Source organism: Schistocerca cancellata, chromosome 1 (genome assembly GCF_023864275.1).
Source record: "Schistocerca cancellata isolate TAMUIC-IGC-003103 chromosome 1, iqSchCanc2.1, whole genome shotgun sequence".
In the NCBI taxonomy this organism is placed as follows: Eukaryota; Metazoa; Arthropoda; class Insecta; order Orthoptera; family Acrididae; genus Schistocerca; species Schistocerca cancellata.
This window is the reverse complement of record NC_064626.1, coordinates 354091520-354110647: the sequence shown is the minus strand read 5'-3', so window position 1 is coordinate 354110647 and position 19128 is coordinate 354091520. Positions and strand designations below refer to the sequence as shown.

General features: G+C 45.3%; 1 protein-coding gene across 1 annotated transcript in view; it reads right to left on the bottom strand.

Moving 5' to 3' along the window:
• LOC126175785 (uncharacterized) overlaps positions 1-19128 on the bottom strand; it is a 635812-nt gene that overhangs the window by 598879 nt on the left and 17805 nt on the right. The window lies entirely within an intron of this gene.

Below are 19128 nucleotides of genomic sequence, written 5' to 3'. Positions count from 1 at the left end.
CACAGTGGTGTGGGCTGTGTTTATATGGGATGGACTGGGTCTTCTGGTCCAGATGAACGGTTCATTGGCTGGAAATGGTTATGTTCGAAAACTTGGAGACCATTTGCAGCTATCCGTGAATATCATGTCCCTAAAGAACGATGGAACTTTTATGGATGACAACGCGCCATGTCAACGGTCCACAACTGTTCGGGATTGGTTTAAAGAACATTCTAGACAATTCGACCGAATGATTTGGCCACCCAGGTCGCGGAATTGAATCCCATCGAACCCTGGGAGACATACGAGGGTCACTCCAAAATAAATGCACACTATATTTTATAAACCATCTTTTCTTTTACACGTTTGAAAGTTTCACAGTGTGTAGATACATCCTTTAGGAACAATATTTTCATTTCTCCACATAATTTCCATCGCTGTCAACTGTCTTACGCCATATTGGAACCAGCGCCCTTATACCCGCACGGTATAATTCTGGACCAACCTGTTGGAGCCACTGTTTGGCAGCGTGAACAAGGGAGTCATCATCTTCAATCCTTGTTCCACGAAGACAGTCTTTCAGTTTCCCAAAGAGATGATAGTCACATGGAGCCAGGTCAGGACTGTAAGGCGGTTGTTTCAGTGTTGTTCATCCGAGGTTTGTGATCGCTTCCACGATTTTTTGACTGACATATGGCCGTGCATTCTCGTGCAACAGCAAAACATCCTGCTTTTGCCGATGTGGTCGAACACGACTCAGTCGAGTTTGAAGTTTCTTCAGTGTTGTCACATATGCATCAGAATTTATGGTGGTTCCACTTGGCATGATGTCCACAAGCAAGAGTCCTTCGGAATCGAAAAAAAAAAAAAACCGTAGCCATAACTTCTCCAGCAGAATGTGTGGTTTTGAATTTTTTTTCCTTGGGTGAACTGATTGCCTCTTCGTCTCTGGTGAAAAATGATGGAGCCATGTTTCATCACCTGTCACAATTCTTCCAAGAAATTCATCTCCACCATTCTCGTACTGTTCCAAAAGTTCGCTGTATACCGTTTATCTTGTTTCTTTGTGAGCTACTGTCAACATCCTTGGAACCCACCTGGCACAAACCTTTTTTAACTCCAACACTTTCAGTATTCTGCAAACACTTCCTTCCCCTATACTAACGTAGCATGACAATTCGTTCACTGTGGTGCGTCTGTCAGCAGTCACCAATTCGTTAACTCTCTGCACATCGTCTGCAGTGTGTGCAGCACGAGGCCTGCCGCTGCGAGGACAGTCCTCAATATTGCCGTGCCAGCTTTCATCACGTAACCTGCTTGCCCACCGGCTAACTGTACTGCGATCGACAGCAGCATCTCCATAACCCTTTTTCAACCTCTTGTGGATGTTTCCCACTGTCTCGTTTACACAGCACAGGAATTCTATGACAGCACATTGCTTCTGACGAACGTCAAGTGTAGCAGCCATCTTGAAGACATGCTGTGACGGCGCCACTCACGGGAACAGGTTGAACTAAGTTTGAAAACAAGCGGGAAGGATGTATGTACACGCTGTAAAACTTTCACACATGCAGAATGAAAACTGTATTTTTACAAAAATAGTGTGCATTTCTTTTGGAGTGACCCTCGTAATAGAGAGGTCAGTTCATGCACAAAATACTGCACCTATAACACTTTCGCAATTATGGACGACTAGGGAGGAAGCATGACTCACTATTTCTGCAGGGGACTTCCAGCGACTTGTTGAGTCCACGCTACGTCGAATTGCTGCACTACGACGGGAAAAAGGAGGTTCGACACAGTATTAGGAGGTGTCCCATGACTTTTGTCACTTTAGTGAAGAGTATGGAAAAGGTGTGCCCCTGTCTAACAGGAGTGCATCTGTCGAAGCGCTACGGTATTCAAACAAACCTTCTTGTTGATGTGGTACTTTTAAGTGGACTGAAGTGGACGTCCTCTGTATGCACTTGGTTGGTCCTTCCAGGGTACGCCGCTGTCACTCTCTATGTCAGCATTACCAGATGATGCGATCCGTCCTAGTCCCGCGGGACGTTCTCGTTTCAGGCGGACAGAAGGGCCGTTTGTGTTGCTTTCCATGTACGGTGTAACAAATGGCGGGCCGGCCGATAGCACTCAGTTAGCACGGTGGCCCGTCGCAAGGTTGGCGCGCGGTTCCTGGACTGACCTACAAATACGGGTCCGCAGCAGCGGCGGCGCCTGCATCTAAATTGCGATCTGAGCGGCGGCCGCTGGCGACTGCTCCCTCGAGAGCGGACGAGACGCATGCTGTGCCGATAAACTGCCGTGCTCAGACCGGTCGTTCGGTACTAGTGCCAACCTTTTAAAAAAGCTGTTGTACCAAACATTTTTTTTCAAACTAACGCATAATATTATCGAACAGTTTAGACTTACAGGTTACCCGTAAGTATCTCTACCATTTCAGAAGACAACAGCGAAAAAACTACAACAAATACAGAACAATGAGATGTGTGAGCGGACAGAGCTCTCTGCAAGTTTCGATTCGTAATACGCACCGTGGCGTAGTTGCAGAGCACACTGCTACATCTACTGGGTCATCAAAAAGTCAGTATAAATTTGAAAACTTAATAAACCACGGAATAATGTAGATAGAGAGGTAAAAATTGAGACACATGCTTGGAATGACTTGGGGTTTTATTAGAACCCCCCCAAAAAAACAAAGTATTGCTAGACGCGTGAAAGATCTCTTGCGCTCGTCGTTTGGTCATGATCGTGTGCTCAGCCGCCGCTTTCGTCATCCTTGGCCTCACAGGTCCCCAGACCTCAGTCCGTGCGATTATTGGCTTTGGGGTTACCTGAAGTCGCAAGTGTATCGTGATCGACCGACATCTCTAGGGATGCTGAAAGACAACATGCGACGCCAATGCCTCACCATAAGTCCGGCCATGCTTTACAGTGCTGTTCACAACATTATTCCTCGACTACAGCTATTGTTGAGGAATGATGGTGGACATTTTGAGCATTTCCTGTGAAGAACATCATCTTTGCTTTATCTTACTTTCTTATGCTAAGTAATGCTATTCTGACCAGATGAAGCGCCATCTGTCGGACATTTTTTGAACGTTTGTATTTTTTTGGTTCTAATAAAACCCCGTGTCATTCCAAGCATGTGTGTCAATTTGTACCTCTCTATGTACATTATTCCGTGATTTCTTCAGTTTTCAAATTTATACTGACTTTTTGATCACCCGGTACATACATACTCTGCAAGTCACGATACGATGCATGACGGCGGATGCACTGTTCCAATACTAGTCACTACCTTTTCTGTCCCACTCGAAAATAGTGCGAGGCAAAAACAACTTTCTATATGCCTCCGTATAAGCGCTAATTTCTATTATCTTGTCTTCGCGGTCCTTACGCGTAACGTTTACTGGCGGCGGTACTGACGTTCTGCAGTCAGCCGCAAATGCCGGTTCTCTGAATTTTCTCAACAGTGTTTCGCGAAAAGAGTGCCTATTTTGCTCCAGGGATTACGTTTGAAATCACGATGCCTCTCTGTAATACTCGTTTGTCGATGGAACCTGCCAGTAACAAATCTAACAGCAGGCCTCTCAATTACTTCAATATCTTTCTTTAATGCGACCTGGTATCGATTTAAAACAATTGCGCAGTACTTAAGATAGGTCACACTAACGTGCCGTACCCGACTTCCTTTTTAGAACAGCTGTACTTTCCTAGAATTTTCCCAATAAACCAAAGTCTACCACCCGCTCTTCCCTACTACCGAACTTTCGTGCTCGTTCCATTTCATACTAAAAATGGTTCAAATGGCTCTGAGCACTGTGGGACTTAACATCTGAGGTCATCAGTCCCCTAGAACTTAGACCTACTTAAACCTAAGTAACTTAAGGACATCACACATATCCATGCCCGAGGCAGGTTTCGAACCTGCGACCGTAGCGGTCGCGCGGTTCCAGACCTAGTCATCAGTATTCCAAATTTAGAGCAAGCTTCCATTCATTACACCAATCACAAATTCTGTCTTATCTTGTATCCCCTACAGACACACAACTTTTCTGTATACTACTTAGTTATCAGCAAACAGTAGCAGACTGCTGCCCACCCTATCCGTCAGATGATTTTTGTACAGAGAGAACAATAGCGGTCCTGTCACACTTTCCTGGGGCAGTCCGGATGATACCTTTATCTCTGTTGCAAACTCTCCGTCGAGAGCACTAAGGGACAGAACATTCACACAAATCATCCGCCCCGTATTTTCACATTCAATTAGTTCACGCCTGCAGACGCTATCTCCAGCTGTTTGTCATCAATATTGTAGTTGTACAGTAGTCGGTTTCTTTTCCTATGCATGGGCAATATGTTGCATTTATTTACTTTCAGGGTCAACTACCAGAGTCTGCACCATTCATCAGTTCTCTGCAGGTCGTTCTGCAAATTATTACTGCTTTCTGGCGTTGCTACTTTGGCATAGACAACTGCATCATCTGCGAATAGCCTTAAAGAGCATCGGACGTATTCTGCTACATCATTTACATATATTGTAAACAGCAACGGTCCTATCACACTTCCGTGTGGTACTCCAGTATTTCCTTTATATCTGTCGAATTAGTTCCGTTAAGAGCGACGTGTTGAGTTCTGTCTGCAAGAAAGTCTTGAATCCAATCGCAGGTCTGCTCCGATACTCTGTAAGCTGGTTTTTATTTTTTTTTCATTAAACGGCATTGCGGGGTGGTGTCAAACGCCTTGCTGAAATCAAGGAACACGGCATCAACCTGAGCGCCGTTGTCCACTGCGCTGTGGATCTCATGGAGGAACAGAGCGAGCTGAGTTTCGCAGGACCTCTGTTTGCGGAATCCATGTTGATTTTTACAGAGGAGATATTCATTTTTCAAAAACGCCATAATTCTTGAGCAGAAAACATGTTCCATAATTCTACAACAGAATGACGTCAACGATGCAGGTCTATAATTGTGTGGATCTGTCTTACGGGCTTTCTTAAAAACAGAAATGACCTGCACTTTTTTCCAGTCGTTAGGTACCTTTCGTTGCTCAAGCGATCTACGATAAATTACTGTTAGAAGGGGAGCAAGTTCTTTCGCATAATCTTTACAGAATCTTATAGGTATCTCATCTGGTCCTGAAGCCTTTCCGCTACTAAGCGATTGTAGCTGCTTTTCAGTTCCGCGATCGGCTAATATCTGTCATTTCAATGTTCGTGCGATGATTGAAAGGAGGGACAGTGTTACGATCTTCCACGGTGAAACATCTTCGGAAAACCGAATTCAGTATTTCATCCTTCTCTCTATTATCTTTCGTTTTGGTGCCGGTGTGGTCGCTGAGACACTGAATAGATAATTTTGACCCACTTACTTATTTTACATACGTCCAAAATCTCTTAGGTCGAACTTCCTGGCAGATTAAAACCGTGTTCCGGACCGAGACTCGAACTCGGGACCTTTGCCTTTCGCGGGCAAGTGCTCTACCAACTGAGCTACCCAAGCACGACACCCCCCCCCCTCCCCCGTCCACACAACTTTACTTCTGCCAGTACCTCTTCTCCTACCTTCCAGCGGAGTGTGCGCTGATATGAAACTTCCTGGCAGATTAAAACTGTGTGCCGGACCGAGACTCGAACTCGGGACCTTTGTGTTTCGCGGGCAATTGCTCTACCAACTGTAGAGTGAAAATTTCACTCTATAAACATCCCCCAGGCTGTGGCTAAGCCATGTCTCCGCAATATCCTTTTTTCAGGAGTGCTAATTCTGCAAGGTTCGCAGGAGAGCTTCTCTAAAGTTTGGAAGGTAGGAGACGAGGTACTGGCAGAAGTAAAGTTGTGAGGACGGGGCGTGAGTCGTGCTTGGGTAGCACAGTTGGTAGAGCACTTGCCCGCGAAAGGCAAAGGTCCCGAGTTCGAGTCTCGGTCCGGCACACAGTTTTAATCTGCCAGGAAGTTTCATACCAGCGCACACTCCGCTGTAGAGTGAAAATTTCATTCTCTTAGGTCGGTCGACAACGTTTTACTTTCAAAATCATTGAACGCTTCTCTCATTGCTCCCCTTACTCTCATTTTCGCTTCGTTCAGCTATTGTTTGTCAACTAGGTTTTTACATCTCTTGAATCTAAGATGAAGTGCTCTTTATTTACATAGCGCTTTTCTAACACGGCTATTAAAACAAGGTGGATCTTTCCCATCCCTTAAAACCTAACTCAGAACATACTTGTTTAGGGCATATTGAACGATGCCTTTGAATTATTTTCCGTTTGTTTTCCACATCTTCGTCCTCATTACCGAATATGCGATGCTGCCTGCTGAGGTATTCTGAAATTTGTATCCTGTCACCCTTGCTGAGCAAATATATCGTCCTAGCTTTCTTAACATTCCTTGTAGAGCCCGTCGTCATATATGCTGTCACAGCCTTATGATGACTGATACCTTTCTCTGCGTTAACTTATTTGATAAGTTCACGTCTGTTTCTTGCCAAGAGGTCTAAGACGTTACCCTCAGTAATTGGTTCCCTCTATGATGTGTCAGGACACGACACATTTACACCTAACAGCTGGTATCGTCAGCCAGCAACATATGGCTTCAAACAGTGATTTATTGACACTGATGGCGGTGGAAGTCTATCTGAACCCAACACAACGAGAAAACAGCGAATAACCCTATATTTAGCTCAGAATTTTACATCTTATTCTGAGAAAGCGAATGATATCACTGCACGTTAACGGAAGGTACGTTGCTTATTTGTACGTAAGTCAATGGAATCCCTCCAGAGGCATCCTGTGTCACATGGTTAACAGCAGGCGGTGCAGAGAAACAGTGAGAAGCCGTTTCCAGTGTGTTCAACTGTGCCGGCCGCGGTGGTCTAGCTGTTCTAGGCGCTCAGTCCGGAACCGCGCGACTGCTACGGTCGCAGGTTCGAATCCTGCCTCGGGCATGGATGTGTGTGATGTCCTTAGGTTAGTTAGGTTTAATTAGTTCTAAGTTCTAGGGGACTGATGACCACAGATGTTTAGTCCCATAGTGCTCAGAGCCATTTGAACCATTTGTTCAACTGTCATTCAACCCACGAATTTCATTTGCATGTATCGATGAATCACAGTACAAGTAAGGACAAGAGAGCTCGTGACAGTTTAAGATAACACGTCTGTAGAGACAGATTTCTACAAATGAAACCATCTTGCTACAAAAATGGTAAATTATGTCTAAATTCACGGATATATGGTGAACAAGTAGTTACTCATGTAAGAGATATATGGCTATTAGACATATTCATTTCGTCGACTCGCCGCACAATACCTGAATTGTGAGTTTACTGTCCGTTCAAAGGTTCAGGGAGAGCAGTTGTGCGCAGCGGGTAGTCGTGTGTATTTAAAAATGGCTCTGAGCACTATGCGACCTAACTTCTGAGGTCATCAGTCGCCTAGAACTTAAAACTAATTATACCTAACTAACCTAAGGAGAGCACACACATCCATGCCCGAGGCAGGATTCGAACCTGCGACCGTAGCGGTCGCTCGGTTCCAGACTGTAGCGCCTAAAACCGCACGGCCACCCCGGCCGGCTGTATGCATTTAGTACCCGAAATTTGCGATAAACATTATATCCGACCACTGCTGCCCTCTTCTGATTCCAGCAAATAACAAACAGGAACCACGAGGACTGGCGCTATCTGAAATGTGAAATTTGTAATTGTGAGCTGACTAAAACATGCCACGTTTTTGTTATTTTCGGCACTCAGAAAATGGAAATGTTAATTTACCGTCATTTTCTTTTATCTACGCCATTAAAACCTTGTAGTTCATTACATCATTTCATGAATTTGCTTTCTTAATATAACGCTTTAACTTACAGAATATGATCTAGTTAGTATGTAATGGCAGACTGGGATAATGGCACGTCAAAAGGGAACAGGTACGCAGCACGTGAAAAGAAGCTAAAAGAAGCTGAAATGAAGAGGAAAGTAAAGAATGAAAAGAAACAACAGACTAGGCTGAAGAACATGGGTGCGGAAGGTTTACGTGGCTGCTTCACTGAGCAACCAGGAAAGACGAGAAAAGAATCAGAAGTAAGGAGGAAAGAGCAGAGCCGTTGGAGCTATCGGACGTTTCCAGCGTCCACTGTCACGATGACAGTGATTGCAACAACCAGTTTACTGGAAGGCTGAAACTACCATCTGCACATGGTAAACAATCCAATGAGTTATGTTGCGTCTGTGATGAAATATCTAAAGAGAAAGAATTGTGGTACATGCATGTTGGGTGCTCTGCTTGGAATCATGATGCATGTTCTGGAGAAGAGACACCCCAAAATACTATGTCTGGCATAATGATTATCCAAGAAATGAAGACATTGAGAACTACTGACTTATGAAAGTAAAGAATTACACATTACACGTTACTATTTACACATATTTCAATATTCTAGTCTCGGAAGAGAAACCGACAGATAATTCAAAAGGCGGTTATTTTCGCTAACGTATGTATAAAATAAGCTTTTGTTCTCTAGCTCACAATTCTCCAACCACTGCGGATAATTACCCGATAGGGTTGGGGAATTGTTCAAAATCTCATCTATGTGATATTTGTAGTTAAAGTTCATCGTACGGTTCTTTACCTTTACATTTATTCAGTACAGTAAAAGTACAAAACTACAGCAATCTTACATGTAGTCGGTTTTAGGTTACTTATTATGAAAGTGTCAAAACAATAATTCCGAACTGGGCATTATTCCCCCAGCTTTCTCCTATAATATTCGACTTAATTTCAAACTCCACAGCTACCTGCTTTCCACGTGAATTACATAGTAAAAGTTGCCGCGGTTTCGCATCATCATTAAGGGTTAGAGGTTTAAACATGCGTAATTTAAATACAGCAAAGACATGCTTACACATAGGCCAGAACAGACAGACAATGAATACGGTAACCTCGCGTTCCTCCGGTGCACCGATGATGAGCTCAGACGAGAGGCATGCAGCAGCGGTGGTCAGAATAACACCGTGCAAGGCCTAAGGCGTTGCACAAAGAAGCTAACCAAACTACAGTCATAAAGCACATCCCTCCAGGGAACAGGCCTGCATACATCTCTTTGCACGAAAGTATTTGCAACTATTACAATACGTGTATTGAAGCATCTTCACTCGGTATTATTATAGCAAAAATTATCTTCATTTAAAGGGTTCAAACTTCTGAACACCAGTGTTTAACGTTTTTCTATCTCTCTTTGCAAGTACCTCGGGAGTTCAGCCATGAGATTTTCCTGCAAACAGTCACGACATGACGTGCAGACTGTTTCAGACAAAGAAAAATAAATTGTAGCGCTCTAAAATAGTTTTCACTACGTGAAGTGTGTCATAGTTATCAGCGGGGATACGCGAAGAGCCTGGTATAGGAACTGGGGCTATGCAGCATTCCAGATCATCGTAATACAAATCGGGTGATTCTTAGATGGTGTGTTGAAGAACACTTCATTGAATGAAGAGGAATAAGAGCAAATACAACTCACTTCTAACCATGGAGCCACATGAAACTGATAGGGACATCTATTGCTGCGGTTGTACCGCTCACAGGAATCCTTCACTTTGACTACCAAGTGATCCACAGCTTTTATGTTACGTCTGTCTTATTCCCATAGCTCCTACTCCTCATTACACTCGTCTTTATTCGGTTTGCTCTCAATCCATAGTGTCTGATCATTGACTGTTCATTCCTTTCAACAGGTCCTGCACGCCTTTCTCACTTTCACTGCGGATTTCAATGACATCCGCGAATATTATCACTGATATCTTCCCAAACTGAATTTTAAGCTCACTCCTGAACCTTTCCTTTGTCTTCATCATCGCTGCTTCCGTGTACAGATTGAACAATACTAGGGGACCGAGTGAATTGGCGAAGTGCTTAGCACACTGGACTCGCATTCGGAAGAACGACGGTTCAAATACGAGTCCGGCCATCCTGATTTAGGTTTTCAGTGATTTGCCTATATCGCTTTAGGTAAATACCGGGATTGTTCCTGTGAAAGAGCACGGCTGACTTCCTTCCGCATCCTTCCCTAGTCCAATGGGACCTATGAACTCGCTGTTTGGTCCCGTGCCCCGAATCAACCAACCAGCCAGTACTAGGGAAGACTGTGTTCCTGTGTTGCGATCTTTCTGGTGGGAGCACATCTTTCTTGGTGTCCGATTCTTATTTTTCGCTCTTAGCTGTTGTATATATTGTATATTTCCCGCCTTACCGTATATGTTATTTGATGTCCGCTCCTGATTCGAATAAAAACTCTGTAAACAAAACCAAGTTCGTGGAGAAGGAGAGGACAACGAGGTCATTAGAGACAAAGCACAAGCTCGGTTTAGGGAAGGATGGAGAAGGAAAGCGGCCGTGCTGTTTCGAAGGAACCATTCCAGCATTTGCCTTAAGCGATTCAGGGAAAACATGGAAAACCTAAATGACGATGGCCGGATAAGGGATTGAACCGCCATCCTCCCGAGAGCGAGGCCAGTGTGCTAACCACTGCGCTACTCCTCTCGGGACTAAGTCAAGTTCGTCATGCGTTGAACAGTCAATAAACATCAATAACGGCAGCCAGAAAATCAATATCGAAGGAGAGTCGGTATTGACACACACTCTCACGGCTGCCCGCCCAACTCTGTGACTGTGAGCTGCTGGGACCGCATGACGCGACAGCCACATCTCTGATGCCTCTGGCCAGTCGCTAGCTGTACTGCCTCCGAGCCGATATTCATGTCCGCCGCTGGCGGAAATATTTCAGATTACACCTACTTTCCTGAAAATTTCTAACATCTTGCACCATTTTACACCACCGAACGCTTTTTCCAGATCGACTAAACCAATGAACATCTCATGGTTTTCCATAGGTCTTACTTCTGTTGTCAGGCGCAATGTTAGAAGTGCTTATCTGGTGCCTTTGCTTTTCCTAAAGCCAAACTCATCATCATCTAACGCAAACCTCTGATGGACGGAAACAGAAGTAAGTAAGGTATCGAGTGGTTACAATTAAACTGACATGTTCCAAGTGCTGTAGTGCAGGCTGCATTCAAAAAATGGTTCAAATGGCTCTGAGCACTATGGGACTTAACATCTGTGGTCATCAGTCCCCTAGAACTTAGAACTACTTAAACCTAACTAACCTAAGGACATCACACACATCCATGCCCGAGGCAGGATTCGAACCTGCGACCGTAGCAGCACGCAGTTCCGCATTGAAGCGCCTAGAACCGCTCGACCACAACGACCTGCTTGCTTACCTGTACAATAGCGTGTGTGTGTGTGTGTGTGTGTGTGTGTGTGTGTGTGTGTGTGTGTGTATGTGAACTCCTAAGGGACCAAACTGTTGAGGTCATCAGTCACTAGACTTACACACTACTTAAACTACGAACACCACACACACACACACACACACACACACACACACACACACACACACACACAAGTCCGAGGGAGGAGTCGAACTTCCGGCGGGAGGGGCCGCGCTATCCGTGGCTTGGCGGCTCTAACCGTGCGGCCACTTCGAGCGGCTGTACAGTAGCCTACGGTATCTTCCTGATCTGAAGGTCAGCATGGTACGACATATCGCTCTGTTTACACTGGATATGCTATGAGCATGCTGTGTTACAGATGCAGCATGTTGTTGAGTCGGGAGATCGTACTGAACAGATGTCGTAACTTGTGACTTTATCCTAATACACCTGCCAGAACCACCGTTAACACATGTTTGATCGTCTCTCCCTTTTTCTTGCTCCCACACGACATTCTGCCACCTTACTGCACTATATTTTCCCCTGGTGGCAAAAAGTGGAACTATAATTTTTTCAGGAAACTCCTCGAGCGCAGTGATTATGGGACATACCCACAATATTTCAGCATCTTGCGATGTATACAGTCCGCCCTGCAGTGCTCGGAATACCATCAGTTAACTGGCCAGTTTGAAAGAAGGAACTAAAAAGTTGGAGGCAAATTCCAAGACTGATCGCGTGGCCCCGTTGGTTGAGTGCAGAAGCTGCTGCTGGAAGCGCCGCGCCTGGAGGCTGGGGCTGCGGCTGCGCCTGCAGGCGGTGAGAGTGCCAGGGGCGGGGTCAGCGGCCAGCGGCCAGCGGCCAGCGAGCAGAGGATGGAGCCGCGGCGGCCGTGGCCCTGCCTGGCGTCACGCGCCACTGACTCACGACGCGGCGCACGCACTGCCCACAAACTGCCACAGCGCCGTGCCGTGGTGCTGCGTGCGCATCGCGACGCGCGCTCACATTCCCTGTCCGTGTGTGCAACACAACAGAGCCTGCTCAGCCGCTAGAAGCACCGCTTGGTATAGGTCACTGCCTCCCACGTGATCATTAATCATCGTGCAGACCGGTCAGTATGTAGAGTATTGTGCCCCGTGTCGCACTGCGTGAGTTCGATCTCATTTAATTCAGTCACGAGGCGCCGCGGGGAGCTTGTGTACACTGACACACGACACATTTATTTATCATCGTGTCAGAAGTACAAAGCGTACAATCAACAAAATAAAATCGATCGCTGACATCGGTTTATATTCGGTTGCTGCACGCATTGTTTTTCTTTTCCCATGTTGTTATTCGGTTGCTATGGGTTTATTTATCAATTGTCATCTTTTATTTGTAGTTCAGTGTCGCTATATGGGTCAACAAATTGTCATTCCGTCATTTATCGATGCTGAGTCGAGCTGTGGACGCTAGAAAGTGCCAAATGGAGAAATCGGTACATTTTCGACGTATTCTTCTGTTCGAGCTCAACAGAGGGATGACGGAAGCGGAGAAGCCAGATACATTTGCGCTGTGTATGGGGATAGAGCACGACAAAATAATGATTTCTTTGTTTTAAGGAGAATCGTTTTGACATTAGTGACCTCCACGTTCAGGAAGACGTTCGGGGTTTGATGAAGATCGTTTCAAACCATTTATCCACGTCAGTGTACTCGAGAACTTGCAGATTTGATGAACTGTGATCACTCATCCATCGTGCAACATATGCATTGCAGTGGGGATGGTTCAAAAATCGAGGTATGTGTTCGACATGACCTAAAGCTGAAATCACAAAACCCACGCTGGCCATGTGTCCATTTCTGCTTGTCCGTCATCAATTGGGTCGTGAACAATTTCGATCATTCCTATCCTGTATCGTTAATGGTGATGAGAAACGGTGTATTTGTGCTAACATAAGGAAAAGAAAGGAACGGTTGAGCCCAAAGAAAACAGCAACTCCCCATAGAAAGACCTGCGCACATCCACAAAACATAATTTTATGCATCTGGTGCAACAAGGACGGTGTGATGTACTACGATGGCTTCCATCAAGTGTAACCATCACTGATGATTTTTATTGTCAACAACTGCGGTGTCTTGCAGACGCAGTCCAAGAACAACGACCAGGAATCCTGTATGATGTGATGTTATTCCACGATAACGCCCGCTCGCATTATGCTAGACTGACAAAAAATACTGTACAGTAGTTGGGTTGGGAAGCCATTCCGCACCCACCTTATTCACCTGATCTTGCACCCTCAGATTATGACTTTTCCACCCCTATGGAACAACCGTCTAGGAACTTCCTTTCCGGATGGAAATGTACTCCGGACGTCGCTCGACGAGTTCTTTGCCTCAAAACCACGTGATTTCTACAGTCATTGAACCTAAAAGTTACTCCAGCATTGGTAGACAGTTGTAAAAAGTGAATGAGAATATATTATTTATGACTAAAGTCTCTGTTATGTGTACATGTTGTGTTTATTAAACTTATGGAAGAACGCTACGAACTTATGCACCAACCCAAAAACTGACTCCACAGGGTGGTCCCATTTCTGCAGGTGGGTCTTGCATCTCGTGGTATTAGCGCGTAGTGTTGAGAGCCTTCCATGTTTTCCAGTTCCCTGAACGATCAAGAGGGAGATGAACCTTCGCAACCACCCATTTCTCCAAATGTTGACATTTCCCCCGCCACTTTGAGATGCTTATTTGTTGTGGTATTCCTGAAAGAGCTTCAGTAGTGGCCACAAAGCACTTTTTTTATTTCAGCCGAGGATGTGCTGGCTGATGTCCACTGAAAGGCGGCCTACGGAAGTCATAGCGTTTACTTTCTCGCATCTAGCAATTATCTTGATTCTAATTTCAGGATGGGCTATGCCACCAAGACACTGCAGTTGATCTAAGGTTGCAGGTCTTAAAAAACTCTTGATGCGACAGTTCTCATTAAGCGCCACATCTAGATTGAGGTGACAAAAGTCTTGGAATACCTCCCAGTACCATGTCGGACCACCTTTTGCCCAGCATGTGCAGCAACTCGACATGGTCTGGACTCAACAAGTCGTTGGAAGTCTCCTGCAGAAATACTAAGCCATACTGCCCCTATAGAAGTCCATAATTGGGCCACTGTTCTCAGTACAAGATATTGTGCATGAACTAACCTCTCGTTTGCATCGCATAAATGCAAGATGTCACGCCATCTGGGTGACCAAATCATTCTCTTGCATTTTCCAGAATGTCATTCAAACCAATCGCGAAAAATTGTGGCCTGGTGACATGGCCCTATGTCATCCATAAAAATTCCATTGTTGTTTGGAGACTTGAAGTCCATGAATGGCTGCAAATTGTCTCCAAGTATTCGTGCATAACCGTTTCTGGTCAATGATCGGTTCAGTTGGACCAGAGGGCCTAGTTCATACCATGTACACACAGCCCACACCATTATGGAGCCATCGCGAGCTTGCAGCGCCTTGTTGACGTGTCGAGGACTTCGTGGGTTCTGCGTCACACTTGAACCCTACCATCAGCTCTTACCAACCGAAATTGGGACTTATCAGTCAAGAAAACGATTTTCCAGTTGTCTAGTGTCCTACCGAATCAGCTGGTGCAAACGACAGCTCCGCCACTACACTGCGTTTTATACGTTGTGTACACGGTACTACCGCCATAAGCATATGTGCCTATCGTTGCTATGCCATGACTTCCTCACCTCAGCGTACTTTTCTGGCTGACTGAACTTGTACAATGCTACTAGAGTAATTCAGAGCTAGCGTGCTGGTTCTCACGGTGCATGGGCGAGCTTCGCATGTGGTACCTATGTTTCCGCACTATGTTGTTTTTGGCAGACACTTTATGTTTCATGTTTAAGCCATGTTTCTTATGTATAAGCGTACGTACAGTGTCACTATCAGATATTCCGGTGACGGACAGTGTTCAAGAGCAATTTCTTCTCAGATGATTTCAAGTGATTTAGTAGCTTGTTTGTTACAGAGGTGAAATACACAGTTCTCAGTTTTAACAGGATGTTGCTGCAGGTGATTGTCACTGTAGTAGGTTGTAAATTTGTCCAGGGCTTTGGACAGGGTTTGTTCCACTTTTTCAGAACAATCGTCTTGAGCAGTGATTGCACAGTCATCAGCATACACAAAACTCTGGTTTCCTTCAGGTGATAGTTGATCGTTATAGCAGATGTGTGTCATGCGTCACATTTTGTAGTTGGTATATACTTGAGAAAATGAATGTTTGTTTAATCTACTCATTATTTCTTTTAAGAGTTGCCACAAACAATGATGTATAGTATTCCTGTGAAAGCAGTTTATTTCAGTACGTTTGATGAATTTCAATTTTTAATTACGCAAAGTTCATAATTCAATTAATTCCAATCGTAAGTCACTACAGGCCGGCCACTGTGGCCGAGCACTTCTAGGTGCTTCGGTCCGGAACCGCGCTGCTGCTACGGTCGCAGGTTCGAATCCTGCCTCGTGCATGGATGTGTGTGATGTCCATAGGTTAGTTAGGTTTAAGTAGTTCTAAGTCTAGGGGACTGATGACCTCAGATGTTAAGCCCCATAGTGCTTAGAGCCATTTGAACCGTTCTGAAGTCACTACAACAAAGAATAAAATGGGATATGTAGAGACTTTGTTTCTTGTCACCGCCTTCTTGAACACGACTGTGGAAATGTTCTGGCAGCGTGATAGGAAGAACTCACGAAAAATCAATACTGAATTGAAACGGGGCGTAGCCCGTGCATACTATTCTACTCAAAGCACCATCAACAGTGCAAATATTAGTAAACTAGTAAACAATACATTTTTGAGATCAACAGAAGCTAGTTATTCTCGCAGATTATAACACACACATTCAATGTCTGCTCATTTTCATGTCCGGTCCCTTTACCAATTTGGACAGTGGGCAACGGAAGAAAGAATACCCATGACAGCTACTCGTACGGTCCTCTAGTCCCTATATTCCACAATAATACGGATGAACGAGATTTCTACAGTCATTATTTTGTGATGTCGAGTTATTTCAAACAAATAACAAGGCTCAGTGGTTACATTACAGCCGAATTTTGATTTGGTTCTCTATTCGCTCTAATTCCAATGCAACAACTGTCTCCCAGACAGCACAAGTAAGGCGTCAAGAGTGTTCTCCAATTAGAGGCGCGGCATTTACATTTCCGTTATCTCGTGACCTCGACGAATCCCAGCAATAAACAGTCAGTCCCAACCGGAAATAAATTTATCTTTGATAGTGGATGAGATATTAGCTGGGAAACAAATTGTCATCAAAAAGACGTCAGGATCTAATTCTGAATTTGCTCTCTCAGGGAGAGAAACAACCTGACGCTAGTGGTGTCGAAATAATAGCAGTTAGGATCTCGGCACTGTGGTTGAGAGCTCCACTCGCATCTGGCAGCAAGTGATTTCAGTCCAATAGGAGGCTTTACATACAGATTTGCTGCTGCTAACGAGTCAGTGGAGATGTTATGTTCACAAACATTCGGCTACAAATCATCGTTGGCAGAGTGACCAACAGGGCAAGCGCAGTGAGGTGGACTCAGATTCCGAAGGGGTGGGGGTTCTAATCTTTATCTGGCTATCCAGATTCGAGTGTCACGTGACTTCCCGAGATCGATTAAAAAAGGAAGGAAGGAAGATTCGGTTTAACGTTCCATCGACATGGAGGTCATTAGAGTTCATTAGAGTCGGAGCAAGTGCTCGGATTGTGTCAAGGATGGGGAATGAAATCAGTCGTGTCCTTTCAAAAGAACCATCCTTGCATTTGCCTGGAGGGATGTAGGGAAATCACGGAAAGCGTACATCTGGATGAGCGGACGCGGGTTTGAACTTGACGGTGTGCGGTTGATTTTATAGGCTCTACTCGGCGTATCGCTGTCTTTCCCCCAAAACCTTTACGCATTTATGAACGCTCCGCGTAAAAGAGTGTCGGTAAGCCTCCGCGCGAGCTCCAATTTTGCCATTTTCAGTCACTGTCATTTCGCGAGACGTACGTGGGAGTAAGTAAGACACTGCCTCACTCTTCTTGGAATGCGGGACCTTTCAAGTTTATCAGTGAACCTTTGCATGACGCAAAACGCGTCTATTGTTGCTCCTGTTCCTTGAGTCACATAAGCGTGTGCGCCACGGTTTGGACCTTAGTGAACGAAACCGTTTAGGAACCTAATGTACTTCTTTAAGTTTTCTCTATCTCTTGTTTTAAAACCATATGGTAACGAATCCAGAGTATCTAGCTATTCTGAAGAATCGATTGAATAAGGGTTTTGCAACTGAGGAAGATAAGAAAATAGAATTGTGGTAAGTTCCAATGGGATCGAACTGCTGAGGTCATCGTTCCCTACCCCGTGCGCCAAGATAAGAAAGAAACGGAATCTTCACCCTGGTCCAAGATGCGCTTCAACGTAACTAGATATATGGACCTGAGGGTGATCTGCATCAAAAGTCAAACCTGTTATTGTACACTTCGTGAAAAAAGAGACACCGAGAAGGTATAGTCGGATGTCAATTTAACTTCGTCTACATACACAATCAACTAGCGTTACAATTCTCTATAACAGATAGAACGGCGACTAGACAGCATTCGTCTTGTTTGCTTTTAGTGTTGTTATCAGGCTTGGTACGGTATACGATGGGCTTGGACAGCATCACATGTTGAGTGATCATCATGAAGGACACGGACACGCACATAGTCGTGAGAGACAGCGTTATGAGGCTTGACAAACTTTGAAAGAGGCTTCATAGTGCGTCTCCGTCTGGTCGGCTGACCGAATGGTGCAATATCGTCGTATGTGGAGCATTCGAAGGTGACAGTGGCTCCGTGTTGGACTGCCTGGGAACGCGAGGAAGCCGTACTCATCATCAACGTTCCCGTCGCCCACCACAAGGCATGATCGCCTTACAGTGCACCTAGCATGCAGTAACCCCATGATGTCTACGCCTGCCATCCGAGAGCAAGTACTTGACTGCCTGCTACATTCTGCCGGAAACCGGCAGCTGCTGAACTGGGGAATTACCGTCCCATGCCGTTACCAACACAAGACAAACGGTTATGTTTGGATTGGTTCCGTGCCGGAAAGCACGAACAGCTGGTGAATGGTGTCGCATTTTGTTCAGGGATGAATTTCGGTTCTGCACTAACACTAATGATCATCGTCGGTCAGCTTGGCAGCGGCCTGCAGAGAGGTTACCACGCACCTCAAAAAAAGTTTTGAATCACCCCGGTTGCCAGAACTCCTGAAGGTAAACGTTCACTGTGGATATTGTATCACAGACACAGTCACTCTGACTGACCAGAAATGTCACTAAACCCGCCCAAACATGTAAACAACCATGCATGAGCAGCGTCTATTAGACGGAGAGGGTCCGACAGCCGATGAATTCCAGTCATTCTACCAGGAACGAGGTACATGGCTCATGTTGTCTGTAGTTCAACCATGGCTAGATGGTCAATACCGTAGTTCGATCGCGTCCGCATTGTTGCTTTGTGCCAGGAAGGTCTCTCAACAAGGGAAGTGTGCAGAAGTCTCGGAGTGAACCAAAGCGCTGTTGTTCGGACATAGAGGAGTTACACAGACACAGGAACTGTCGATGACGTAACTCACTCAGGCCGCCATGATGTTGAAAAAATGGTTCAAATGGCTCTGAGCACTATGGGACTTAACATCGATGGTCATCAGTCCCCTAGAACTTAGAACTACTTAAACCTAACTAACCTAAGGACATCACATAACACCCAGTCATCACGAGGCAGAGAAAATCCCTGACCCCGCCGGGAATCGAACCCGGGAACCCGGGGTTGCGAAGCGAGAACGCTACCGCACGACCACGAGCTGCGGACCCATGATGTTGAATAATGC